Source organism: Phalangium opilio, unplaced genomic scaffold (assembly GCF_054372755.1).
Source record: "Phalangium opilio isolate 3A_F unplaced genomic scaffold, DU_Popi_V2 ptg000046l_1, whole genome shotgun sequence".
Taxonomy (NCBI): domain Eukaryota; kingdom Metazoa; phylum Arthropoda; class Arachnida; order Opiliones; family Phalangiidae; genus Phalangium; species Phalangium opilio.
The window spans coordinates 1817537-1842620 of record NW_028324169.1 but is presented as its reverse complement, the minus strand read 5'-3'; the positions used below and the strand labels follow the sequence as shown (position 1 = coordinate 1842620).

The window sequence follows — 25084 nt, the reverse complement described above, 5'->3', positions numbered from 1 at the left end:
AAGTATCTATGGTGTAGTGGTTATCACGACCGCCCAACACGCGGAAGGTGTCAGGTTCGAGCCCTGATAGATACATGTTTTAACCATCGTGATTAGACATAATAATAAGGTAGATCTCTTCGAAAACTCACAATAGCCAAGTATCTATGGTGTAGTGGTTATCACGTCCGCCCAAAACGCGGAAGGTCCCAGGTTCGAGCCCTGATAGGTGCATGTTTTGACCATTGTGATTAGACATGGTTATAAGCTGGATCTCTTAGAAAACTTTATATTAACACGTATCTATGGTGTAGTGGTTATCACGTCTGCCTAACACGCTGAAGGTCCCAGGTTTGAGCGCTGGAAGGGACATGATTTGACCATCGTGATTAGACATAATAATAAGGTAGATCTCTTCGAAAACTCACAGTAGCCAAGTATCTATGGTGTAGTGGTTATCACGTCCGCCTAACACGCGGAAGGTGTCAGGTTCGAGCCCTGATAGATACTTGTTTTAACCATCGTGATTAGACATAATAATAAGGTAGATCTCTTCGAAAACTCACAATAGCCAAGTATCTATGGTGTAGTGGTTATCACGTCTGCCTAACACGCGGAAGGTCCCAGGTTTGAGCGCTGGAAGGGACATGTTTTGACCATCGTGATTAGACATAATAATAGGGTAGATCTCTTCGAAAACTCACAATAACCAAATATCTATGGTGTAGTGGTTATCACGTCCGCCCAACAAGCGGAAGGTCCCAGGTTCGAGCCCTGATAGATGCATGTTTTGACCATTGTGATTAGACATGGTTATAAGCTGGATCTCTTAGAAAACTTTATATTAACACGTATCTATGGTGTAGTGGTTATCACGTCTGCCTAACACGCTGAAGGTCCCAGGTTTGAGCGCTGGTAGGGATATGTTTTGACCATCGTGATTAGACATAATAATAAGGTAGATCTCTTCGAAAACTCCCAATAGCCAAGTATATATGGTGTAGTGGTTATCACGTCCCAGGTTCGAGCCCTGATAGATACATGTTTGGACCATCGTGATTAGACATAGTAATAAGCTGGATCTCTTCGAAAACCTTATATTAACACGTATCTATGGAGTAGGTGTTATCACGTCTGCCTAACGCGCGGAAGGTCCCAGGTTTGAGCGCTGGTAGGGACATGTTTTGACCATCGTGATTAGACATAATTATAAGGTAGATCTCTTCGAAAACTTACAATAGCCAAGTATCAATGGTGTAGTGGTTATCACGTCCGCCTAACACGCGAAAGGTGTCAGGTTCGAGCCCTGATAGATACATGTTTGGACCATCGTGATTAGACATAGTTATAAGCTGGATCTCTTAGAAAACTTTATATTAACACGTATCTATGGTGTAGTGACTATCACGTCTGCCTAACACGCTGAAGGTCCCAGGTTTGAGCGCTGGTAGGGATATGTTTTGACCATCGTGATTAGACATAATAATAAGGTAGATCTCTTCGAAAACACCCAATAGCCAAGTATATATGGTGTAGTGGTTATCACGTCCGCCTAACACGCGGAAGGTCCCAGGTTCGAGTCCTGGTAGATACATGTTTGGACCATCGTGATTAGACATAGTAATAAGCTGGATCTCTTCGAAAACCTTATATTAACACGTATCTATGGTCTAGTGGTTATCACGTCCGCCTAACACGTGGATGGTCCCAGGTTCGAGCCCTGATAGATACATGTTTTAACCATCGTGATTAGACATAATAATAGGGTAGATCTCTTCGAAAACTCACAATAACCAAGTATCTATGGTGTAGTGGTTATCACGTCCGCCCAACACGCGGAAAGTGTCAGGTTCGAGCCATGATAGATACATGTTATGACCATCGTGATTAGACATAGTAATAAGCTAGATTTCTTCGAAAACTTAAATAAACACGTATCTATGGTGTAGTGGTTAGCACGTCCGCCTAATACGCGGAAGGTCCCAGGTTCGAGCCCTGATAGATACATGTTTTGACCATCGTGATTAGACATAGTAATAAGCTGGATCTCTTCGAAAACCTTATATTAACACGTATCTATGGAGTAGTGGTTATCACGTCTGTTTAACACGCGGAAGGTCCCAGGTTTGAGCGCTGGTAGGGACATGTTTTGACCATCGTGATTAGACATAATAATAAGGTAGATCTCTTCGAAAACTCCCAATAGCCAAGTATATATGGTGTAGTGGTTATCACGTCCGCCTAACACGCGAAAGGTGTCAGGTTCGAGCCCTGATAGATACATGTTTGGACCATCGTGATTAGACATAGTTATAAGCTGGATCTCTTAGAAAACTTTATATTAACACGGGTCTATGGTGTAGTGGTTATCACGTCTGCCTAACACGCTGAAGGTCCCAGGTTTGAGCGCTGATAGGGATATGTTTTGACCATCGTGATTAGACATAATAATAAGGTAGATCTCTTCGAAAACTCCCAAAAGCCAAGTATATATGGTGTAGTGGTTATCACGTCCGCCTAACACGCAGAAGGTCCCAGGTTCGAGCCCTGGTAGATACATGTTTTAACCATCGTGATTAGACATAATAATAAGGTAGATCTCTTCGAAAACTCACAATAGCCAAGTATCTATGGTGTAGTGGTTATCACGTCTGCCTAACACGCGGAAGGTCCCAGGTTTGAGCGCTGGAAGGGACATGTTTTGACCATCGTGATTAGACATAATAATAGGGTAGATCTCTTCGAAAACTCACAATAACCAAGTATCTATGGTGTAGTGGTTATCACGTCCGCCCAACACGCGGAAGGTGTCAGGTTCGAGCCCTGATAGATACATGTTTTAACCATCGTGATTAGACATAATAATAAGGTAGATCTCTTCGAAAACTCACAATAGCCAAGTATCTATGGTGTAGTGGTTATCACGTCCGCCCAAAACGCGGAAGGTCCCAGGTTCGAGCCCTGATAGGTGCATGTTTTGACCATTGTGATTAGACATGGTTATAAGCTGGATCTCTTAGAAAACTTTATATTAACACGTATCTATGGTGTAGTGGTTATCACGTCTGCCTAACACGCTGAAGGTCCCAGGTTTGAGCGCTGGAAGGGACATGATTTGACCATCGTGATTAGACATAATAATAAGGTAGATCTCTTCGAAAACTCACAGTAGCCAAGTATCTATGGTGTAGTGGTTATCACGTCCGCCTAACACGCGGAAGGTGTCAGGTTCGAGCCCTGATAGATACTTGTTTTAACCATCGTGATTAGACATAATAATAAGGTAGATCTCTTCGAAAACTCACAATAGCCAAGTATCTATGGTGTAGTGGTTATCACGTCTGCCTAACACGCGGAAGGTCCCAGGTTTGGGCGCTGGAAGGGACATGTTTTGACCATCGTGATTAGACATAATAATAGGGTAGATCTCTTCGAAAACTCACAATAACCAAATATCTATGGTGTAGTGGTTATCACGTCCGCCCAACAAGCGGAAGGTCCCAGGTTCGAGCCCTGATAGATGCATGTTTTGACCATTGTGATTAGACATGGTTATAAGCTGGATCTCTTAGAAAACTTTATATTAACACGTATCTATGGTGTAGTGGTTATCACGTCTGCCTAACACGCTGAAGGTCCCAGGTTTGAGCGCTGGTAGGGATATGTTTTGACCATCGTGATTAGACATAATAATAAGGTAGATCTCTTCGAAAACTCCCAATAGCCAAGTATATATGGTGTAGTGGTTATCACGTCCGCCTAACACGCGAAAGGTGTCAGGTTCGAGCCCTGGTAGATAAATGTTTGGACCATCGTGATTAGACATAGTAATAAGCTGGATCTCTTCGAAAACCTTATATTAACACGTATCTATTGTGTAGTGGTTATCACGTCCGCCTAACACGCGGAAGGTCCCAGGTTCGAGCCTTGGTAGATACATGTTTTGACCAACGTGATTAGACATAATAATAAGGTAGATCTCTTCGAAAACTCATAATAACCAAGTATATATGATGTAGTGGTTATCACGTCCGCCTAACACGCGGAAGGTGTCAGGTTCGAGCCCTGATAGATACATGTTTTGACCAACATGGTTAGACATAGTTATAAGCTAGATCTCTTCGAAAACTTTATATTAACACGTATCTATGGTGTAGTGGCTACCACGTCCGCCTAACACGCGGAAGGTCCCAGGTTCGAGCCCTGGTAGGGACATGTTTGGACCATCGTGATTAGACATAATAATAGGGTAGATCTCTTCGAAAACTCGCAATTACCAAGTATCTATGGTGTAGTGGTTATCACGTCCGCCCAACACGCGGAAAGTGTCAGGTTCGAGCCCTGATAGATACATGTTATGACCATCGTGATTAGACATAGTAATAAGCTAGATTTCTTCAAAAACTTAAATAAACACGTATCTATGGTGTAGTGGTTAGCACGTCCGCCTAATACGCGGAAGGTCCCAGGTTCGAGCCCTGATAGATACATGTTTTGACCATCGTGATTAGACATAGTTATAAGCTGGATCTCTTAGAAAACTTTATATTAACACGTATCTATGGTGTAGTGGTTATCACGTCTGCCTAACACGCTGAAGGTCCCAGGTTTGAGCGCTGGTAGGGACATGTTTTGACCATCGTGATTAGACATAATAATAAGGTAGATCTCTTCGAAAACTCCCAATAGCCAAGTATATATGGTGTAGTGGTTATCACGTCCGCCTAACACGCGAAAGGTGTCAGGTTCGAGCCCTGATAGATACATGTTTGGACCATCGTGATTAGACATAGTTATAAGCTGGATCTCTTCGAAAACCTTAAATTAACACGTATCTATGGAGTAGTGGTTATCACGTCTGCGTAACACGCGGAAGGTCCCAGGTTTGAGCGCTGGTAGGGACATGTTTTGACCATCGTGATTAGACATAATAATAAGGTAGATCTCTTCGAAAACTCCCAATAGCCAAGTATATATGGTGTAGTGGTTATCACGTCCGCCTAACACGCGAAAGGTGTCAGGTTCGAGCCCTGATAGATACATGTTTGGACCATCGTGATTAGACATAGTTAAAAGCTGGATCTCTTAGAAAACTTTATATTAACACGTATCTATGGTGTAGTGGTTATCACGTCTGCCTAACACGCTGAAGGTCCCAGGTTTGAGCGCTGGTAGGGATATGTTTTGACCATCGTGATTAGACATAATAATAAGGTAGATCTCTTCGAAAACTCCCAATAGCCAAGTATATATGGTGTAGTGGTTATCACGTCCGCCTCACACGCGGAAGGTCCCAGGTTCGAGCCCTGGTAGATACATGTTTGGACCATCGTGATTAAACATAGTAATAAGCTGGATCTCTTCAAAAACCTTATATTAACACGTATCTATGGTGTAGTGGTTATCACGTCCGCCTAACACGCGGAAGGTCCCAGGTTCGAGCCTTGGTAGATACATGTTTTGACCAACGTGATTAGACATAATAATAAGGTAGATCTCTTCGAAAACTCATAATAACCAAGTATATATGATGTAGTGGTTATCACGTCCGCCTAACACGCGGAAGGTGTCAGGTTCGAGCCCTGATAGATACATGTTTTGACCAACATGGTTAGACATAGTTATAAGCTAGATCTCTTCGAAAACTTTATATTAACACGTATCTATGGTGTAGTGGCTACCACGTCCGCCTAACACGCGGAAGGTCCCAGGTTCGAGCCCTGGTAGGGACATGTTTGGACCATCGTGATTAGACATAATAATAGGGTAGATCTCTTCGAAAACTCGCAATTACCAAGTATCTATGGTGTAGTGGTTATCACGTCCGCCCAACACGTGGAAAGTGTCAGGTTCGAGCCCTGATAGATACATGTTATGACCATCGTGATTAGACATAGTAATAAGCTAGATTTCTTCGAAAACTTAAATAAACACGTATCTATGGTGTAGTGGTTAGCACGTCCGCCTAATACGCGGAAGGTCCCAGGTTCGAGCCCTGATAGATACATGTTTTGACCATCGTGATTAGACATAGTTATAAGCTGGATCTCTTAGAAAACTTTATATTAACACGTATCTATGGTGTAGTGGTTATCACGTCTGCGTAACACGCTGAAGGTCCCAGGTTTGAACACTGGTAGGGATATGTTTTGACCATCGTGATTAGACATAATAATAAGGTAGATCTCTTCGAAAACTCCCAATAGCCAAGTATATATGGTGTAGTGGTTATCACGTCCGCCTAACACGCGAAAGGTGTCAGGTTCGAGCCCTGATAGATACATGTTTGGACCATCGCAATTAGACATAGTAATAAGCTGGATCTCTTCGAAAACCTTAAATTAACACGTATCTATGGAGTAGTGGTTATCACGTCTGCGTAACACGCGGAAGGTCCCAGGTTTGAGCGCTGGTAGGGACATGTTTTGACCATCGTGATTAGACATAATAATAAGGTAGATCTCTTCGAAAACTCCCAATAGCCAAGTATATATGGTGTAGTGGTTATCACGTCCGCCTAACACGCGAAAGGTGTCAGGTTCGAGCCCTGATAGATACATGTTTGGACCATCGTGATTAGACATAGTTAAAAGCTGGATCTCTTAGAAAACTTTATATTAACACGTATCTATGGTGTAGTGGTTATCACGTCTGCCTAACACGCTGAAGGTCCCAGGTTTGAGCGCTGGTAGGGATATGTTTTGACCATCGTGATTAGACATAATAATAAGGTAGATCTCTTCGAAAACTCCCAATAGCCAAGTATATATGGTGTAGTGGTTATCACGTCCGCCTCACACGCGGAAGGTTCCAGGTTCGAGCCCTGGTAGATACATGTTTGGACCATCGTGATTAAACATAGTAATAAGCTGGATCTCTTCGAAAACCTTATATTAACACGTATCTATGGTGTAGTGGTTATCACGTCTGCCTAACACGCGGAAGGTCCCAGGTTTGAGCGCTGGAAGGGACATGTTTTGACCATCGTGATTAGACATAATAATAAGGTAGATCTCTTCGAAAACTCACAATAGCCAAGTATCTATGGTGTAGTGGTTATCACGTCCGCCTAACACGCGGAAGGTGTCAGGTTCGAGCCCTGGTAGATACATGTTTGGACCATCGTGATTAAACATAGTAATAAGCTGGATCTCTTCAAAAACCTTATATTAACACGTATCTATGGTGTAGTGGTTATCACGTCCGCCTAACACGCGGAAGGTCCCAGGTTCGAGCCTTGGTAGATACATGTTTTGACCAACGTGATTAGACATAATAATAAGGTAGATCTCTTCGAAAACTCATAATAACCAAGTATATATGATGTAGTGGTTATCACGTCCGCCTAACACGCGGAAGGTGTCAGGTTCGAGCCCTGATAGATACATGTTTTGACCAACATGGTTAGACATAGTTATAAGCTAGATCTCTTCGAAAACTTTATATTAACACGTATCTATGGTGTAGTGGCTACCACGTCCGCCTAACACGCGGAAGGTCCCAGGTTCGAGCCCTGGTAGGGACATGTTTGGACCATCGTGATTAGACATAATAATAGGGTAGATCTCTTCGAAAACTCGCAATTACCAAGTATCTATGGTGTAGTGGTTATCACGTCCGCCCAACACGTGGAAAGTGTCAGGTTCGAGCCCTGATAGATACATGTTATGACCATCGTGATTAGACATAGTAATAAGCTAGATTTCTTCGAAAACTTAAATAAACACGTATCTATGGTGTAGTGGTTAGCACGTCCGCCTAATACGCGGAAGGTCCCAGGTTCGAGCCCTGATAGATACATGTTTTGACCATCGTGATTAGACATAGTTATAAGCTGGATCTCTTAGAAAACTTTATATTAACACGTATCTATGGTGTAGTGGTTATCACGTCTGCGTAACACGCTGAAGGTCCCAGGTTTGAACACTGGTAGGGATATGTTTTGACCATCGTGATTAGACATAATAATAAGGTAGATCTCTTCGAAAACTCCCAATAGCCAAGTATATATGGTGTAGTGGTTATCACGTCCGCCTAACACGCGAAAGGTGTCAGGTTCGAGCCCTGATAGATACATGTTTGGACCATCGCAATTAGACATAGTAATAAGCTGGATCTCTTCGAAAACCTTAAATTAACACGTATCTATGGAGTAGTGGTTATCACGTCTGCGTAACACGCGGAAGGTCCCAGGTTTGAGCGCTTGTAGGGACATGTTTTGACCATCGTGATTAGACATAATAATAAGGTAGATCTCTTCGAAAACTCCCAATAGCCAAGTATATATGGTGTAGTGGTTATCACGTCCGCCTAACACGCGAAAGGTGTCAGGTTCGAGCCCTGATAGATACATGTTTGGACCATCGTGATTAGACATAGTTAAAAGCTGGATCTCTTAGAAAACTTTATATTAACACGTATCTATGGTGTAGTGGTTATCACGTCTGCCTAACACGCTGAAGGTCCCAGGTTTGAGCGCTGGTAGGGATATGTTTTGACCATCGTGATTAGACATAATAATAAGGTAGATCTCTTCGAAAACTCCCAATAGCCAAGTATATATGGTGTAGTGGTTATCACGTCCGCCTCACACGCGGAAGGTTCCAGGTTCGAGCCCTGGTAGATACATGTTTGGACCATCGTGATTAAACATAGTAATAAGCTGGATCTCTTCGAAAACCTTATATTAACACGTATCTATGGTGTAGTGGTTATCACGTCTGCCTAACACGCGGAAGGTCCCAGGTTTGAGCGCTGGAAGGGACATGTTTTGACCATCGTGATTAGACATAATAATAAGGTAGATCTCTTCGAAAACTCACAATAGCCAAGTATCTATGGTGTAGTGGTTATCACGTCCGCCTAACACGCGGAAGGTGTCAGGTTCGAGCCCTGATAGATACTTGTTTTAACCATCGTGATTAGACATAATAATAAGGTAGATCTCTTCGAAAACTCACAATAGCCAAGTATCTATGGTGTAGTGGTTATCACGTCTGCCTAACACGCGGAAGGTCCCAGGTTTGAGCGCTGGAAGGGACATGTTTTGACCATCGTGATTAGACATAATAATAGGGTAGATCTCTTCGAAAACTCACAATAACAAAGTATCTATCGTGTAGTGGTTATCACGTCCGCCTAACACGCGGAAGGTTTCAGGTTCGAGCCCTGATAGATACTTGTTTTAACCATCGTGATTAGACATAATAATAAGGTAGATCTCTTCGAAAACTCCCAATAGCCAAGTATATATGGTGTAGTGGTTATCACGTCCGCCTAACACGCAAAAGGTGTCAGGTTCGAGCCCTGATAGATACATGTTTGGACCATCGTGATTAGACATAGTTATAAGCTGGATCTCTTAGAAAACTTTATATTAACACGTATCTATGGTGTAGTGGTTATCACGTCTGCCTAACACGCTGAAGATCCCAGGTTTGAGCGCTGGTAGGGATATGTTTTGACCATCGTGATTAGACATAATAATAATAAGGTAGATCTCTTCGAAAACTCCCAATAGCCAAGTATATATGGTGTAGTGGTTATCACGTCCGCCTAACACGCGGAAGGTCCCAGGTTCGAGCCCTGGTAGATACATGTTTGGACCATCGTGATTAGACATAGTTATAAGCTGGATCTCTTAGAAAACTTTATATTAACACGTATCTATGGTGTAGTGGTTATCACGTCTGCCTAACACGCTGAAGGTCCCAGGTTTGAGCGCTGGTAGGGATATGTTTTGACCATCGTGATTAGACATAATAATAGGGTAGATCTCTTCGAAAACTCACAATAACCAAGTATCTATGGTGTAGTGGTTATCACGTCCGCCCAACACGCGGAAGGTGTCAGGTTCGAGCCCTGATAGATACATGTTTGGACCATCGTGATTAGACATAGTTAAAAGCTGGATCTCTTAGAAAACTTTATATTAACACGTATCTATGGTGTAGTGGTTATCACGTCTGCCTAACACGCTGAAGGTCCCAGGTTTGAGCGCTGGTAGGGATATGTTTTGACCATCGTGATTAGACATAATAATAAGGTAGATCTCTTCGAAAACTCCCAATAGCCAAGTATATATGGTGTAGTGGTTATCACGTCCGCCTCACACGCGGAAGGTCCCAGGTTCGAGCCCTGGTAGATACATGTTTGGACCATCGTGATTAGACATAGTAATAAGCTGGATCTCTTCGAAAACCTTATATTAACACGTATCTATGGTGTAGTGGTTATCACGTCTGCCTAACACGCGGAAGGTCCCAGGTTTGAGCGCTGGAAGGGACATGTTTTGACCATCGTGATTAGACATAATAATAGGGTAGATCTCTTCGAAAACTCACAATAACAAAGTATCTATCGTGTAGTGGTTATCACGTCCGCCTAACACGCGGAAGGTTTCAGGTTCGAGCCCTGATAGATACTTGTTTTAACCATCGTGATTAGACATAATAATAAGGTAGATCTCTTCGAAAACTCCCAATAGCCAAGTATATATGGTGTAGTGGTTATAACGTCCGCCTAACACGCAAAAGGTGTCAGGTTCGAGCCCTGATAGATACATGTTTGGACCATCGTGATTAGACATAGTTATAAGCTGGATCTCTTAGAAAACTTTATATTAACACGTATCTATGGTGTAGTGGTTATCACGTCTGCCTAACACGCTGAAGATCCCAGGTTTGAGCGCTGGTAGGGATATGTTTTGACCATCGTGATTAGACATAATAATAATAAGGTAGATCTCTTCGAAAACTCCCAATAGCCAAGTATATATGGTGTAGTGGTTATCACGTCCGCCTAACACGCGGAAGGTCCCAGGTTCGAGCCCTGGTAGATACATGTTTGGACCATCGTGATTAGACATAGTTATAAGCTGGATCTCTTAGAAAACTTTATATTAACACGTATCTATGGTGTAGTGGTTATCACGTCTGCCTAACACGCTGAAGGTCCCAGGTTTGAGCGCTGGTAGGGATATGTTTTGACCATCGTGATTAGACATAATAATAGGGTAGATCTCTTCGAAAACTCACAATAACCAAGTATCTATGGTGTAGTGGTTATCACGTCCGCCCAACACGCGGAAGGTGTCAGGTTCGAGCCCTGATAGATACATGTTTGGACCATCGTGATTAGACATAGTTAAAAGCTGGATCTCTTAGAAAACTTTATATTAACACGTATCTATGGTGTAGTGGTTATCACGTCTGCCTAACACGCTGAAGGTCCCAGGTTTGAGCGCTGGTAGGGATATGTTTTGACCATCGTGATTAGACATAATAATAAGGTAGATCTCTTCGAAAACTCCCAATAGCCAAGTATATATGGTGTAGTGGTTATCACGTCCGCCTCACACGCGGAAGGTCCCAGGTTCGAGCCCTGGTAGATACATGTTTGGACCATCGTGATTAGACATAGTAATAAGCTGGATCTCTTCGAAAACCTTATATTAACACGTATCTATGGTGTAGTGGTTATTACGTCTGCCTAACACGCGGAAGGTCCCAGGTTTGAGCGCCGGAAGGGACATGTTTTGACCATCGTGATTAGACATAATAATAAGGTAGATCTCTTCGAAAACTCACAATAGCCAAGTATCTATGGTGTAGTGGTTATCACGTCCGCCCAACACGCGGAAGGTGTCAGGTTCGAGCCCTGATAGATACTTGTTTTAACCATCGTGATTAGACATAATAATAAGGTAGATCTCTTCGAAAACTCACAATAGCCAAGTATCTATGGTGTAGTGGTTATCACGTCTGCCTAACACGCGGAAGGTCCCAGGTTTGAGCGCTGGAAGGGACATGTTTTGACCATCGTGATTAGACATAATAATAGGGTAGATCTCTTCGAAAACTCACAATAACAAAGTATCTATCGTGTAGTGGTTATCACGTCCGCCCAACACGCGGAAGGTGTCAGGTTCGAGCCCTGATAGATACTTGTTTTAACCATCGTGATTAGACATAATAATAAGGTAGATCTCTTCGAAAACTCCCAATAGCCAAGTATATATGGTGTAGTGGTTATCACGTCCGCCTAACACGCGAAAGGTGTCAGGTTCGAGCCCTGATAGATACATGTTTGGACCATCGTGATTAGACATAGTTATAAGCTGGATCTCTTAGAAAACTTTATATTAACACGTATCTATGGTGTAGTGGTTATCACGTCTGCCTAACACGCTGAAGGTCCCAGGTTTGAGCGCTGGTAGGGATATGTTTTGACCATCGTGATTAGACATAATAATAAGGTAGATCTCTTCGAAAACTCCCAATAGCCAAGTATATATGGTGTAGTGGTTATCACGTCCGCCTAACACGCGGAAGGTCCCAGGTTTGAGCCCTGGTAGATACATGTTTGGACCATCGTGATTAGACATAGTTATAAGCTGGATCTCTTAGAAAACTTTATATTAACACGTATCTATGGTGTAGTGGTTATCACGTCTGCCTAACACGCTGAAGGTCCCAGGTTTGAGCGCTGGTAGGGATATGTTTTGACCATCGTGATTAGACATAATAATAGGGTAGATCTCTTCGAAAACTCACAATAACCAAGTATCTATGGTGTAGTGGTTATCACGTCCGCCCAACACGCGGAAGGTGTCAGGTTCGAGCCCTGATAGATACATGTTTGGACCATCGTGATTAGACATAATAATAAGGTAGATCTCTTCGAAAACTCACAATAGCCAAGTATCTATGGTGTAGTGGTTATCACGTCCGCCTAACACGCGGAAGGTGTCAGGTTCGAGCCCTGATAGATACATGTTTGGACCATCGTGATTAGACATAGTTATAAGCTGGATCTCTTAGAAAACTTTATACTAACACGTATCTATGGTGTAGTGGTTATCACGTCTGCCTAACACGCTGAAGGTCCCAGGTTTGAGCGCTGGTAGGGATATGTTTTGACCATCGTGATTAGACATAATAATAAGGTAGATCTCTTCGAAAACTCCCAATAGCCAAGTATATATGGTGTAGTGGTTATCACGTCCGCCTAACACGCGGAAGGTCCCAGGTTCGAGCCCTGGTAGATACATGTTTGGACCATCGTGATTAGACATAGTTATAAGCTGGATCTCTTAGAAAACTTTATATTAACACGTATCTATGGTGTAGTGGTTATCACGTCTGCCTAACACGCTGAAGGTCCCAGGTTTGAGCGCTGGTAGGGATATGTTTTGACCATCGTGATTAGACATAATAATAGGGTAGATCTCTTCGAAAACTCACAATAACCAAGTATCTATGGTGTAGTGGTTATCACGTCCGCCTAACACGCAAAAGGTGTCAGGTTCGAGCCCTGATAGATACATGTTTGGACCATCGTGATTAGACATAGTTATAAGCTGGATCTCTTAGAAAACTTTATATTAACACGTATCTATGGTGTAGTGGTTATCACGTCTGCCTAACACGCTGAAGATCCCAGGTTTGAGCGCTGGTAGGGATATGTTTTGACCATCGTGATTAGACATAATAATAATAAGGTAGATCTCTTCGAAAACTCCCAATAGCCAAGTATATATGGTGTAGTGGTTATCACGTCCGCCTAACACGCGGAAGGTCCCAGGTTCGAGCCCTGGTAGATACATGTTTGGACCATCGTGATTAGACATAGTTATAAGCTGGATCTCTTAGAAAACTTTATATTAACACGTATCTATGGTGTAGTGGTTATCACGTCTGCCTAACACGCTGAAGGTCCCAGGTTTGAGCGCTGGTAGGGATATGTTTTGACCATCGTGATTAGACATAATAATAGGGTAGATCTCTTCGAAAACTCACAATAACCAAGTATCTATGGTGTAGTGGTTATCACGTCCGCCCAACACGCGGAAGGTGTCAGGTTCGAGCCCTGATAGATACATGTTTGGACCATCGTGATTAGACATAGTTAAAAGCTGGATCTCTTAGAAAACTTTATATTAACACGTATCTATGGTGTAGTGGTTATCACGTCTGCCTAACACGCTGAAGGTCCCAGGTTTGAGCGCTGGTAGGGATATGTTTTGACCATCGTGATTAGACATAATAATAAGGTAGATCTCTTCGAAAACTCCCAATAGCCAAGTATATATGGTGTAGTGGTTATCACGTCCGCCTCACACGCGGAAGGTCCCAGGTTCGAGCCCTGGTAGATACATGTTTGGACCATCGTGATTAGACATAGTAATAAGCTGGATCTCTTCGAAAACCTTATATTAACACGTATCTATGGTGTAGTGGTTATTACGTCTGCCTAACACGCGGAAGGTCCCAGGTTTGAGCGCCGGAAGGGACATGTTTTGACCATCGTGATTAGACATAATAATAAGGTAGATCTCTTCGAAAACTCACAATAGCCAAGTATCTATGGTGTAGTGGTTATCACGTCTGCCTAACACGCGGAAGGTCCCAGGTTTGAGCGCTGGAAGGGACATGTTTTGACCATCGTGATTAGACATAATAATAGGGTAGATCTCTTCGAAAACTCACAATAACAAAGTATCTATCGTGTAGTGGTTATCACGTCCGCCCAACACGCGGAAGGTGTCAGGTTCGAGCCCTGATAGATACTTGTTTTAACCATCGTGATTAGACATAATAATAAGGTAGATCTCTTCGAAAACTCCCAATAGCCAAGTATATATGGTGTAGTGGTTATCACGTCCGCCTAACACGCGAAAGGTGTCAGGTTCGAGCCCTGATAGATACATGTTTGGACCATCGTGATTAGACATAGTTATAAGCTGGATCTCTTAGAAAACTTTATATTAACACGTATCTATGGTGTAGTGGTTATCACGTCTGCCTAACACGCTGAAGGTCCCAGGTTTGAGCGCTGGTAGGGATATGTTTTGACCATCGTGATTAGACATAATAATAAGGTAGATCTCTTCGAAAACTCCCAATAGCCAAGTATATATGGTGTAGTGGTTATCACGTCCGCCTAACACGCGGAAGGTCCCAGGTTTGAGCCCTGGTAGATACATGTTTGGACCATCGTGATTAGACATAGTTATAAGCTGGATCTCTTAGAAAACTTTATATTAACACGTATCTATGGTGTAGTGGTTATCACGTCTGCCTAACACGCTGAAGGTCCCAGGTTTGAGCGCTGGTAGGGATATGTTTTGACCATCGTGATTAGACATAATAATAGGGTAGATCTCTTCGAAAACTCACAATAACCAAGTATCTATGGTGTAGTGGTTATCACGTCCGCCCAACACGCGGAAGGTGTCAGGTTCGAGCCCTGATAGATACATGTTTGGACCATCGTGATTAGACATAATAATAAGGTAGATCTCTTCGAAAACTCACAATAGCCAAGTATCTATGGTGTAGTGGTTATCACGTCCGCCTAACACGCGGAAGGTGTCAGGTTCGAGCCCTGATAGATACATGTTTGGACCATCGTGATTAGACATAGTTATAAGCTGGATCTCTTAGAAAACTTTATACTAACACGTATCTATGGTGTAGTGGTTATCACGTCTGCCTAACACGCTGAAGGTCCCAGGTTTGAGCGCTGGTAGGGATATGTTTTGACCATCGTGATTAGACATAATAATAAGGTAGATCTCTTCGAAAATTCCCAATAGCCAAGTATATATGGTGTAGTGGTTATCACGTCCGCCTAACACGCGGAAGGTCCCAGGTTCGAGCCCTGGTAGATACATGTTTGGACCATCGTGATTAGACATAGTTATAAGCTGGATCTCTTAGAAAACTTTATATTAACACGTATCTATGGTGTAGTGGTTATCACGTCTGCCTAACACGCTGAAGGTCCCAGGTTTGAGCGCTGGTAGGGATATGTTTTGACCATCGTGATTAGACATAATAATAGGGTAGATCTCTTCGAAAACTCACAATAACCAAGTATCTATGGTGTAGTGGTTATCACGTCCGCCCAACACGCGGAAGGTGTCAGGTTCGAGCCCTGATAGATACATGTTTGGACCATCGTGATTAGACATAGTTAAAAGCTGGATCTCTTAGAAAACTTTATATTAACACGTATCTATGGTGTAGTGGTTATCACGTCTGCCTAACACGCTGAAGGTCCCAGGTTTGAGCGCTGGTAGGGATATGTTTTGACCATCGTGATTAGACATAATAATAAGGTAGATCTCTTCGAAAACTCCCAATAGCCAAGTATATATGGTGTAGTGGTTATCACGTCCGCCTAACACGCGGAAGGTCCCAGGTTTGAGCCCTGGTAGATACATGTTTGGACCATCGTGATTAGACATAGTTATAAGCTGGATCTCTTAGAAAACTTTATATTAACACGTATCTATGGTGTAGTGGTTATCACGTCTGCCTAACACGCTGAAGGTCCCAGGTTTGAGCGCTGGTAGGGATATGTTTTGACCATCGTGATTAGACATAATAATAGGGTAGATCTCTTGGAAAACTCACAATAACCAAGTATCTATGGTGTAGTGGTTATCACGTCCGCCCAACACGCGGAAGGTGTCAGGTTCGAGCCCTGATAGATACATGTTTGGACCATCGTGATTAGACATAATAATAAGGTAGATCTCTTCGAAAACTCCCAATAGCCAAGTATATATGGTGTAGTGGTTATCACGTCCGCCTAACACGCGAAAGGTGTCAGGTTCGAGCCCTGATAGATACATGTTTGGACCATCGTGATTAGACATAGTTATAAGCTGGATCTCTTAGAAAACTTTATATTAACACGTATCTATGGTGTAGTGGTTATCACGTCTGCCTAACACGCTGAAGGTCCCAGGTTTGAGCGCTGGTAGGGATATGTTTTGACCATCGTGATTAGACATAATAATAAGGTAGATCTCTTCGAAAACTCCCAATAGCCAAGTATATATGGTGTAGTGGTTATCACGTCCGCCTAACACGCGAAAGGTGTCAGGTTCGAGCCCTGATAGATACATGTTTGGACCATCGTGATTAGACATAGTTATAAGCTGGATCTCTTAGAAAACTTTATATTAACACGTATCTATGGTGTAGTGGTTATCACGTCTGCCTAACACGCTGAAGGTCCCAGGTTTGAGCGCTGGTAGGGATATGTTTTGACCATCGTGATTAGACATAATAATAAGGTAGATCTCTTCGAAAACTCCCAATAGCCAAGTATATATGGTGTAGTGGTTATCACGTCCGCCTAACACGCGGAAGGTCCCAGGTTCGAGCCCTGGTAGATACATGTTTGGACCATCGTGATTAGACATAGTTATAAGCTGGATCTCTTAGAAAACTTTATATTAACACGTATCTATGGTGTAGTGGTTATCACGTCTGCCTAACACGCTGAAGGTCCCAGGTTTGAGCGCTGGTAGGGATATGTTTTGACCATCGTGATTAGACATAATAATAGGGTAGATCTCTTCGAAAACTCACAATAACCAAGTATCTATGGTGTAGTGGTTATCACGTCCGCCCAACACGCGGAAGGTGTCAGGTTCGAGCCCTGATAGATACATGTTTGGACCATCGTGATTAGACATAGTTAAAAGCTGGATCTTTTAGAAAACTTTATATTAACACGTATCTATGGTGTAGTGGTTATCACGTCTGCCTAACACGCTGAAGGTCCTTGTTGAGCGCTGGTAGGGATATGTTTTGACCATCGTGATTAGACATAATAATAAGGTAGATCTCTTCGAAAACTCACAATAACCAAGTATCTATGGTGTAGTGGTTATCACGTCCGCCCAACACGCGGAAGGTGTCAGGTTCGAGCCCTGATAGATACATGTTTGGACCATCGTGATTAGACATAGTTAAAAGCTGGATCTTTTAGAAAACTTTATATTAACACGTATCTATGGTGTAGTGGTTATCACGTCTGCCAAACACGCTGAAGGTCCCAGGTTTGAGCGCTGGTAGGGATATGTTTTGACCATCGTGATTAGACATAATAATAAGGTAGATCTCTTCGAAAACTCCCAATAGCCAAGTATATATGGTGTAGTGGTTATCACGTCCGCCTCACACGCGGAAGGTCCCAGGTTCGAGCCCTGGTAGATACATGTTTGGACCATCGTGATTAGACATAGTAATAAGCTGGATCTCTTCGAAAACCTTACATTAACACGTATCTATGGTGTAGTGGTTATCACGTCTGCCTAACACGCGGAAGGTCCCAGGTTTGAGCGCTGGAAGGGACATGTTTTGACCATCGTGATTAGACATAATAATAAGGTAGATCTCTTCGAAAACTCACAATAGCCAAGTATCTATGGTGTAGTGGTTATCACGTCCGCCCAACACGCGGAAGGTGTCAGGTTCGAGCCCTGATAGATACTTGTTTTAACCATCGTGATTAGACATAATAATAAGGTAGATCTCTTCGAAAACTCACAATAGCCAAGTATCTATGGTGTAGTGGTTATCACGTCTGCCTAACACGCGGAAGGTCCCAGGTTTGAGCGCTGGAAGGGACATGTTTTGACCATCGTGATTAGACATAATAATAGGGTAGATCTCTTCGAAAACTCACAATAACCAAGTATCTATGGTGTAGTGGTTATCACGTCCGCCCAACACGCGGAAGGTGTCAGGTTCGAGCCCTGATAGATACATGTTTGGACCATCGTGATTAGACATAGTTAAAAGCTGGATCTTTTAGAAAACTTTATATTAACACGTATCTATGGTGTAGTGGTTATCACGTCTGCCTAACACGCTGAAGGTCCTTGTTGAGCGCTGGTAGGGATATGTTTTGACCATCGTGATTAGACATAATAATAAGGTAGATCTCTTCGAAAACTCACAATAACCAAGTATCTATGGTGTAGTGGTTATCACGTCCGCCCAACACGCGGAAGGTGTCAGGTTCGAGCCCTGATAGATACATGTTTGGACCATCGTGATTAGACATAGTTAAAAGCTGGATCTTTTAGAAAACTTTATATTAACACGTATCTATGGTGTAGTGGTTATCACGTCTGCCAAACACGCTGAAGGTCCCAGGTTTGAGCGCTGGTAGGGATATGTTTTGACCATCGTGATTAGACATAATAATAAGGTAGATCTCTTCGAAAACTCCCAATAGCCAAGTATATATGGTGTAGTGGTTATCACGTCCGCCTCACACGCGGAAGGTCCCAGGTTCGAGCCCTGGTAGATACATGTTTGGACCATCGTGATTAGACATAGTAATAAGCTGGATCTCTTCGAAAACCTTACATTAACACGTATCTATGGTGTAGTGGTTATCACGTCTGCCTAACACGCGGAAGGTCCCAGGTTTGAGCGCTGGAAGGGACATGTTTTGACCATCGTGATTAGACATAATAATAAGGTAGATCTCTTCGAAAACTCACAATAGCCAAGTATCTATGGTGTAGTGGTTATCACGTCCGCCCAACACGCGGAAGGTGTCAGGTTCGAGCCCTGATAGATACTTGTTTTAACCATCGTGATTAGACATAATAATAAGGTAGATCTCTTCGAAAACTCACAATAGCCAAGTATCTATGGTGTAGTGGTTATCACGTCTGCCTAACACGCGGAAGGTCCCAGGTTTGAGCGCTGGAAGGGACATGTTTTGACCATCGTGATTAGACATAATAATAGGGTAGATCTCTTCGAAAACTCACAATAACCAAGTATCTATGGTGTAGTGGTTATCACGTCCGCCCAACACGCGGAAGGTGTCAGGTTCGAGCCCTGATAGATACATGTTTGGACCATCGTGATTAGACATAGTTAAAAGCTGGATCTCTTAGAAAACTTTATATTAACACGTATCTATGGTGTAGTGGTTATCACGTCTGACTAACACGCTGAAGGTCCCAGGTTTGAGCGCTGGTAGGGATATGTTTTGACCATCGTGATTAGACATAATAATAAGGTAGATCTCTTCGAAAACTCCCAATAGCCAAGTATATATGGTGTAGTGGTTATCACGTCCGCCTCACACGCGGAAGATCCCAGGTTCGAGCCCTGGTAGATACATGTTTGGACCATCGTGATTAGACATAGTAATAAGCTGGATCTCTTCGAAAACCTTATATTAACACGTATCTATGGTGTAGTGGTTATCACGTCTGCCTAACACGCGGAAGGTCCCAGGTTTGAGCGCTGGAAGGGACATGTTTTGACCATCGTGATTAGACATAATAATAAGGTAGATCTCTTCGAAAACTCACAATAGCCAAGTATCTATGGTGTAGTGGTTATCACGTCCGCCTAACACGCGGAAGGTGTCAGGTTCGAGCCCTGATAGATACTTGTTTTAACCATCGTGATTAGACATAATAATAAGGTAGATCTCTTCGAAAACTCACAATAGCCAAGTATCTATGGTGTAGTGGTTATCACGTCTGCCTAACACGCGGAAGGTCCCAGGTTTGAGCGCTGGAAGGGACATGTTTTGACCATCGTGATTAGACATAATAATAGGGTAAATCTCTTCGAAAACTCACAATAACAAAGTATCTATCGTGTAGTGGTTATCACGTCCGCCCAACACGCGGAAGGTGTCAGGTTCGAGCCCTGATAGATACAAGTTTTAACCATCGTGATTAGACATAATAATGAGGTAGATCTCTTCGAAAACTCACAATAGCCAAGTATCTATGGTGTAGTGGTTATCACGTCCGCCTAACACGCGGAAGATGTCAGGTTCGAGCCCTGATAGATACAAGTTTTAACCATCGTGATTAGACATAATAATGAGGTAGATCTCTTCGAAAACTCACAATAGCCAAGTATATATGGTGTAGTGGTTATCACGTCCGCCTAACACGCGAAAGGTGTCAGGTTCGAGCCCTGATAGATACATGTTTGGACCATCGTGATTAGACATAGTTATAAGCTGGATCTCTTAGAAAACTTTATATTAACACGTATCTATGGTGTAGTGGTTATCACGTCTGCCTAACACGCTGAAGGTCCCAGGTTTGAGCGCTGGTAGGGATATGTTTTGACCATCGTGATTAGACATAATAATAGGGTAGATTTCTTCGAAAACTCACAATAAGCAAGTATCTATGGTGTAGTGGTTATCACGTCCGCCCAACACACGGAAGGTGTCAGGTTCGAGCCCTGATAGATACTTGTTTTAACCATCGTGATTAGACATAATAATAAGGTAGATCTCTTCGAAAACTCACAATAGCCAAGTATCTATGGTGTAGTGGTTATCACGTCTGCCTAACACGCGGAAGGTCCCAGGTTTGAGCGCTGGAAGGGACATGTTTTGACCATCGTGATTAGACACAATAATAGGGTAGATCTCTTCGAAAACTCACAATAACAAAGTATCTATCGTGTAGTGGTTATCACGTCCGCCCAACACGCGGAAGGTGTCAGGTTCGAGCCCTGATAGATACTTGTTTTAACCATCGTGATTAGACATAATAATAAGGTAGATCTCTTCGAAAACTCCCAATAGCCAAGTTTATATGGTGTAGTGGTTATCACGTCCGCCTAACACGCGAAAGGTGTCAGGTTCGAGCCCTGATAGATACATGTTTGGACCATCGTGATTAGACATAGTTTTAAGCTGGATCTCTTAGAAAACTTTATATTAACACGTATCTATGGTGTAGTGGTTATCACGTCTGCCTAACACGCTGAAGGTCCCAGGTTTGAGCGCTGGTAGGGATATGTTTTGACCATCGTGATTAGACATAATAATAAGGTAGATCTCTTCGAAAACTCCCAATAGCCAAGTATATATGGTGTAGTGGTTATCACGTCCGCCTAACACGCGGAAGGTCCCAGGTTTGAGCCCTGGTAGATACATGTTTGGACCATCGTGATTAGACATAGTTATAAGCTGGATCTCTTAGAAAACTTTATATTAACACGTATCTATGGTGTAGTGGTTATCACGTCTGCCTAACACGCTGAAGGTCCCAGGTTTGAGCGCTGGTAGGGATATGTTTTGACCATCGTGATTAGACATAATAATAGGGTAGATCTCTTCGAAAACTCACAATAACCAAGTATCTATGGTGTAGTGGTTATCACGTCCGCCCAACACGCGGAAGGTGTCAGGTTCGAGCCCTGATAGATACATGTTTGAACCATCGTGATTAGACATAATAATAAGGTAGATCTCTTCGAAAACTCACAATAGCCAAGTATCTATGGTGTAGTGGTTATCACGTCCGCCTAACACGCGGAAGGTGTCAGGTTTGAGCCCTGATAGATACTTGTTTTAACCATCGTGATTAGACATAATAATAAGGTAGATCTCTTCGAAAACTCCCAATAGCCAAGTATATATGGTGTAGTGGTTATCACGTCCGCCTAACACGCGAAAGGTGTCAGGTTCGAGCCCTGATAGATACATGTTTGGACCATCGTGATTAGACATAGTTATAAGCTGGATCTCTTAGAAAACTTTATATTAGCACGTATCTATGGTGTAGTGGTTATCACGTCTGCCTAACACGCTGAAGGTCCCAGGTTTGAGCGCTGGTAGGGATATGTTTTGACCATCGTGATTAGACATAATAATAAGGTAGATCTCTTCGAAAACTCCCAATAGCCAAGTATATATGGTGTAGTGGTTATCACGTCCGCCTAACACGCGGAAGGTCCCAGGTTCGAGCCCTGGTAGATACATGTTTGGACCATCGTGATTAGACATAGTTATAAGCTGGATCTCTTAGAAAACTTTATATTAACACGTATCTATGGTGTAGTGGTTATCACGTCTGCCTAACACGCTGAAGGTCCCAGGTTTGAGCGCTGGTAGGGATATGTTTTGACCATCGTGATTAGACATAATAATAAGGTAGATCTCTTCGAAAACTCACAATAGCCAAGTATCTATGGTGTAGTGGTTATCACGTCCGCCTAACACGCGGAAGGTGTCAGGTTCGAGCCCTGATAGATACTTGTTTTAACCATCGTGATTAGACATAATAATAAGGTAGATCTCTTCGAAAACTCCCAATAGCCAAGTATATATGGTGTAGTGGTTATCACGTCCGCCTAACACGCGAAAGGTGTCAGGTTCGAGCCCTGATAGATACATGTTTGGACCATCGTGATTAGACATAGTTATAAGCTGGATCTCTTAGAAAACTTTATATTAACACGTATCTATGGTGTAGTGGTTATCACGTCTGCCTAACACGCTGAAGGTCCCAGGTTTGAGCGCTGGTAGGGATATGTTTTGACCATCGTGATTAGACATAATAATAAGGTAGATCTCTTCGAAAACTCCCAATAGCCAAGTATATATGGTGTAGTGGTTATCACGTCCGCCTAACACGCGGAAGGTCCCAGGTTCGAGCCCTGGTAGATACATGTTTGGACCATCGTGATTAGACATAGTTATAAGCTGGATCTCTTAGAAAACTTTATATTAACACGTATCTATGGTGTAGTGGTTATCACGTCTGCCTAACACGCTGAAGGTCCCAGGTTTGAGCGCTGGTAGGGATATGTTTTGACCATCGTGATTAGACATAATAATAGGGTAGATCTCTTCGAAAACTCACAATAACCAAGTATCTATGGTGTAGTGGTTATCACGTCCGCCCAACACGCGGAAGGTGTCAGGTTCGAGCCCTGATAGATACATGTTTGGACCATCGTGATTAGACATAGTTAAAAGCTGGATCTCTTAGAAAACTTTATATTAACACGTATCTATGGTGTAGTGGTTATCACTTCTGACTAACACGCTGAAGGTCCCAGGTTTGAGCGCTGGTAGGGATATGTTTTGACCATCGTGATTAGACATAATAATAAGGTAGATCTCTTCGAAAACTCCCAATAGCCAAGTATATATGGTGTAGTGGTTATCACGTCCGCCTCACACGCGGAAGATCCCAGGTTCGAGCCCTGGTAGATACATGTTTGGACCATCGTGATTAGACATAGTAATAAGCTGGATCTCTTCGAAAACCTTATATTAACACGTATCTATGGTGTAGTGCTTATCACGTCTGCCTAACACGCGGAAGGTCCCAGGTTTGAGCGCTGGAAGGGACATGTTTTGACCATCGTGATTAGACATAATAATAAGGTAGATCTCTTCGAAAACTCACAATAGCCAAGTATCTATGGTGTAGTGGTTATCACGTCCGCCTAACACGCGGAAGGTGTCAGGTTCGAGCCCTGATAGATACTTGTTTTAACCATCGTGATTAGACATAATAATAAGGTAGATCTCTTCGAAAACTCACAATAGCCAAGTATCTATGGTGTAGTGGTTATCACGTCTGCCTAACACGCGGAAGGTCCCAGGTTTGAGCGCTGGAAGGGACATGTTTTGACCATCGTGATTAGACATAATAATAGGGTAGATCTCTTCGAAAACTCACAATAACAAAGTATCTATCGTGTAGTGGTTATCACGTCCGCCCAACACGCGGAAGGTGTCAGGTTCGAGCCCTGATAGATACAAGTTTTAACCATCGTGATTAGACATAATAATGAGGTAGATCTCTTCGAAAACTCACAATAGCCAAGTATCTATGGTGTAGTGGTTATCACGTCCGCCTAACACGCGGAAGGTGTCAGGTTCGAGCCCTGATAGATACAAGTTTTAACCATCGTGATTAGACATAATAATGAGGTAGATCTCTTCGAAAACTCACAATAGCCAAGTATATATGGTGTAGTGGTTATCACGTCCGCCTAACACGCGAAAGGTGTCAGGTTCGAGCCCTGATAGATACATGTTTGGACCATCGTGATTAGACATAGTTATAAGCTGGATCTCTTAGAAAACTTTATATTAACACGTATCTATGGTGTAGTGGTTATCACGTCTGCCTAACACGCTGAAGGTCCCAGGTTTGAGCGCTGGTAGGGATATGTTTTGACCATCGTGATTAGACATAATAATAAGGTAGATCTCTTCGAAAACTCCCAATAGCCAAGTATATATGGTGTAGTGGTTATCACGTCCGCCTAACACGCGAAAGGTGTCAGGTTCGAGCCCTGATAGATACATGTTTGTACCATCGTGATTAGACATAGTAATAAGCTGGATCTCTTCGAAAACCTTATATTAACACGTATCTATGGTGTAGTGGTTATCACGTCTGCCTAACACGCTGAAGGTCCCAGGTTTGAGCGCTGGTAGGGATATGTTTTGACCATCGTGATTAGACATAATTATAAGGTAGATCTCTTCGAAA

At 42.8% G+C, this 25084-nt stretch overlaps 30 non-coding genes across 30 annotated transcripts; all 30 read left to right on the top strand.

Moving 5' to 3' along the window:
* Positions 1–140: 140 nt before the first annotated feature.
* TRNAF-AAA (transfer RNA phenylalanine (anticodon AAA)) lies at positions 141–213 on the top strand. The gene has a single exon. It is a non-coding gene; the product is annotated as a tRNA-Phe (tRNA).
* A 1287-nt stretch (positions 214–1500) lies between these two features.
* On the top strand, positions 1501–1573 carry TRNAV-AAC (transfer RNA valine (anticodon AAC)). The gene has a single exon. It is a non-coding gene; the product is annotated as a tRNA-Val (tRNA).
* A 340-nt stretch (positions 1574–1913) lies between these two features.
* TRNAI-AAU (transfer RNA isoleucine (anticodon AAU)) lies at positions 1914–1986 on the top strand. The gene has a single exon. It is a non-coding gene; the product is annotated as a tRNA-Ile (tRNA).
* Positions 1987–2879: 893 nt separating this feature from the next.
* Positions 2880–2952, top strand: TRNAF-AAA (transfer RNA phenylalanine (anticodon AAA)). Its single transcript has one exon. It is a non-coding gene; the product is annotated as a tRNA-Phe (tRNA).
* Positions 2953–4396: 1444 nt separating this feature from the next.
* On the top strand, positions 4397–4469 carry TRNAI-AAU (transfer RNA isoleucine (anticodon AAU)). Its single transcript has one exon. It is a non-coding gene; the product is annotated as a tRNA-Ile (tRNA).
* Positions 4470–5224: 755 nt separating this feature from the next.
* On the top strand, positions 5225–5297 carry TRNAV-CAC (transfer RNA valine (anticodon CAC)). The gene has a single exon. It is a non-coding gene; the product is annotated as a tRNA-Val (tRNA).
* A 65-nt stretch (positions 5298–5362) lies between these two features.
* On the top strand, positions 5363–5435 carry TRNAV-AAC (transfer RNA valine (anticodon AAC)). The gene has a single exon. It is a non-coding gene; the product is annotated as a tRNA-Val (tRNA).
* A 478-nt stretch (positions 5436–5913) lies between these two features.
* TRNAI-AAU (transfer RNA isoleucine (anticodon AAU)) lies at positions 5914–5986 on the top strand. The gene has a single exon. It is a non-coding gene; the product is annotated as a tRNA-Ile (tRNA).
* A 755-nt stretch (positions 5987–6741) lies between these two features.
* TRNAV-CAC (transfer RNA valine (anticodon CAC)) lies at positions 6742–6814 on the top strand. The gene has a single exon. It is a non-coding gene; the product is annotated as a tRNA-Val (tRNA).
* A 341-nt stretch (positions 6815–7155) lies between these two features.
* TRNAV-AAC (transfer RNA valine (anticodon AAC)) lies at positions 7156–7228 on the top strand. The gene has a single exon. It is a non-coding gene; the product is annotated as a tRNA-Val (tRNA).
* Positions 7229–7706: 478 nt separating this feature from the next.
* Positions 7707–7779, top strand: TRNAI-AAU (transfer RNA isoleucine (anticodon AAU)). Its single transcript has one exon. It is a non-coding gene; the product is annotated as a tRNA-Ile (tRNA).
* A 755-nt stretch (positions 7780–8534) lies between these two features.
* TRNAV-CAC (transfer RNA valine (anticodon CAC)) lies at positions 8535–8607 on the top strand. The gene has a single exon. It is a non-coding gene; the product is annotated as a tRNA-Val (tRNA).
* An 896-nt stretch (positions 8608–9503) lies between these two features.
* TRNAV-AAC (transfer RNA valine (anticodon AAC)) lies at positions 9504–9576 on the top strand. The gene has a single exon. It is a non-coding gene; the product is annotated as a tRNA-Val (tRNA).
* Positions 9577–10055: 479 nt separating this feature from the next.
* TRNAV-CAC (transfer RNA valine (anticodon CAC)) lies at positions 10056–10128 on the top strand. Its single transcript has one exon. It is a non-coding gene; the product is annotated as a tRNA-Val (tRNA).
* Positions 10129–10748: 620 nt separating this feature from the next.
* Positions 10749–10821, top strand: TRNAV-AAC (transfer RNA valine (anticodon AAC)). Its single transcript has one exon. It is a non-coding gene; the product is annotated as a tRNA-Val (tRNA).
* Positions 10822–11300: 479 nt separating this feature from the next.
* TRNAV-CAC (transfer RNA valine (anticodon CAC)) lies at positions 11301–11373 on the top strand. Its single transcript has one exon. It is a non-coding gene; the product is annotated as a tRNA-Val (tRNA).
* A 1307-nt stretch (positions 11374–12680) lies between these two features.
* TRNAV-AAC (transfer RNA valine (anticodon AAC)) lies at positions 12681–12753 on the top strand. Its single transcript has one exon. It is a non-coding gene; the product is annotated as a tRNA-Val (tRNA).
* A 203-nt stretch (positions 12754–12956) lies between these two features.
* TRNAV-AAC (transfer RNA valine (anticodon AAC)) lies at positions 12957–13029 on the top strand. Its single transcript has one exon. It is a non-coding gene; the product is annotated as a tRNA-Val (tRNA).
* A 482-nt stretch (positions 13030–13511) lies between these two features.
* On the top strand, positions 13512–13584 carry TRNAV-AAC (transfer RNA valine (anticodon AAC)). Its single transcript has one exon. It is a non-coding gene; the product is annotated as a tRNA-Val (tRNA).
* Positions 13585–14063: 479 nt separating this feature from the next.
* Positions 14064–14136, top strand: TRNAV-CAC (transfer RNA valine (anticodon CAC)). The gene has a single exon. It is a non-coding gene; the product is annotated as a tRNA-Val (tRNA).
* A 1169-nt stretch (positions 14137–15305) lies between these two features.
* TRNAV-AAC (transfer RNA valine (anticodon AAC)) lies at positions 15306–15378 on the top strand. The gene has a single exon. It is a non-coding gene; the product is annotated as a tRNA-Val (tRNA).
* Positions 15379–15581: 203 nt separating this feature from the next.
* Positions 15582–15654, top strand: TRNAV-AAC (transfer RNA valine (anticodon AAC)). Its single transcript has one exon. It is a non-coding gene; the product is annotated as a tRNA-Val (tRNA).
* A 1445-nt stretch (positions 15655–17099) lies between these two features.
* TRNAV-AAC (transfer RNA valine (anticodon AAC)) lies at positions 17100–17172 on the top strand. The gene has a single exon. It is a non-coding gene; the product is annotated as a tRNA-Val (tRNA).
* Positions 17173–17925: 753 nt separating this feature from the next.
* On the top strand, positions 17926–17998 carry TRNAV-CAC (transfer RNA valine (anticodon CAC)). Its single transcript has one exon. It is a non-coding gene; the product is annotated as a tRNA-Val (tRNA).
* Positions 17999–19027: 1029 nt separating this feature from the next.
* TRNAV-CAC (transfer RNA valine (anticodon CAC)) lies at positions 19028–19100 on the top strand. Its single transcript has one exon. It is a non-coding gene; the product is annotated as a tRNA-Val (tRNA).
* Positions 19101–19855: 755 nt separating this feature from the next.
* TRNAV-CAC (transfer RNA valine (anticodon CAC)) lies at positions 19856–19928 on the top strand. The gene has a single exon. It is a non-coding gene; the product is annotated as a tRNA-Val (tRNA).
* Positions 19929–22477: 2549 nt separating this feature from the next.
* TRNAV-AAC (transfer RNA valine (anticodon AAC)) lies at positions 22478–22550 on the top strand. Its single transcript has one exon. It is a non-coding gene; the product is annotated as a tRNA-Val (tRNA).
* Positions 22551–23167: 617 nt separating this feature from the next.
* TRNAV-AAC (transfer RNA valine (anticodon AAC)) lies at positions 23168–23240 on the top strand. Its single transcript has one exon. It is a non-coding gene; the product is annotated as a tRNA-Val (tRNA).
* Positions 23241–23719: 479 nt separating this feature from the next.
* Positions 23720–23792, top strand: TRNAV-CAC (transfer RNA valine (anticodon CAC)). Its single transcript has one exon. It is a non-coding gene; the product is annotated as a tRNA-Val (tRNA).
* A 617-nt stretch (positions 23793–24409) lies between these two features.
* On the top strand, positions 24410–24482 carry TRNAV-AAC (transfer RNA valine (anticodon AAC)). Its single transcript has one exon. It is a non-coding gene; the product is annotated as a tRNA-Val (tRNA).
* Positions 24483–25084: the final 602 nt, after the last annotated feature.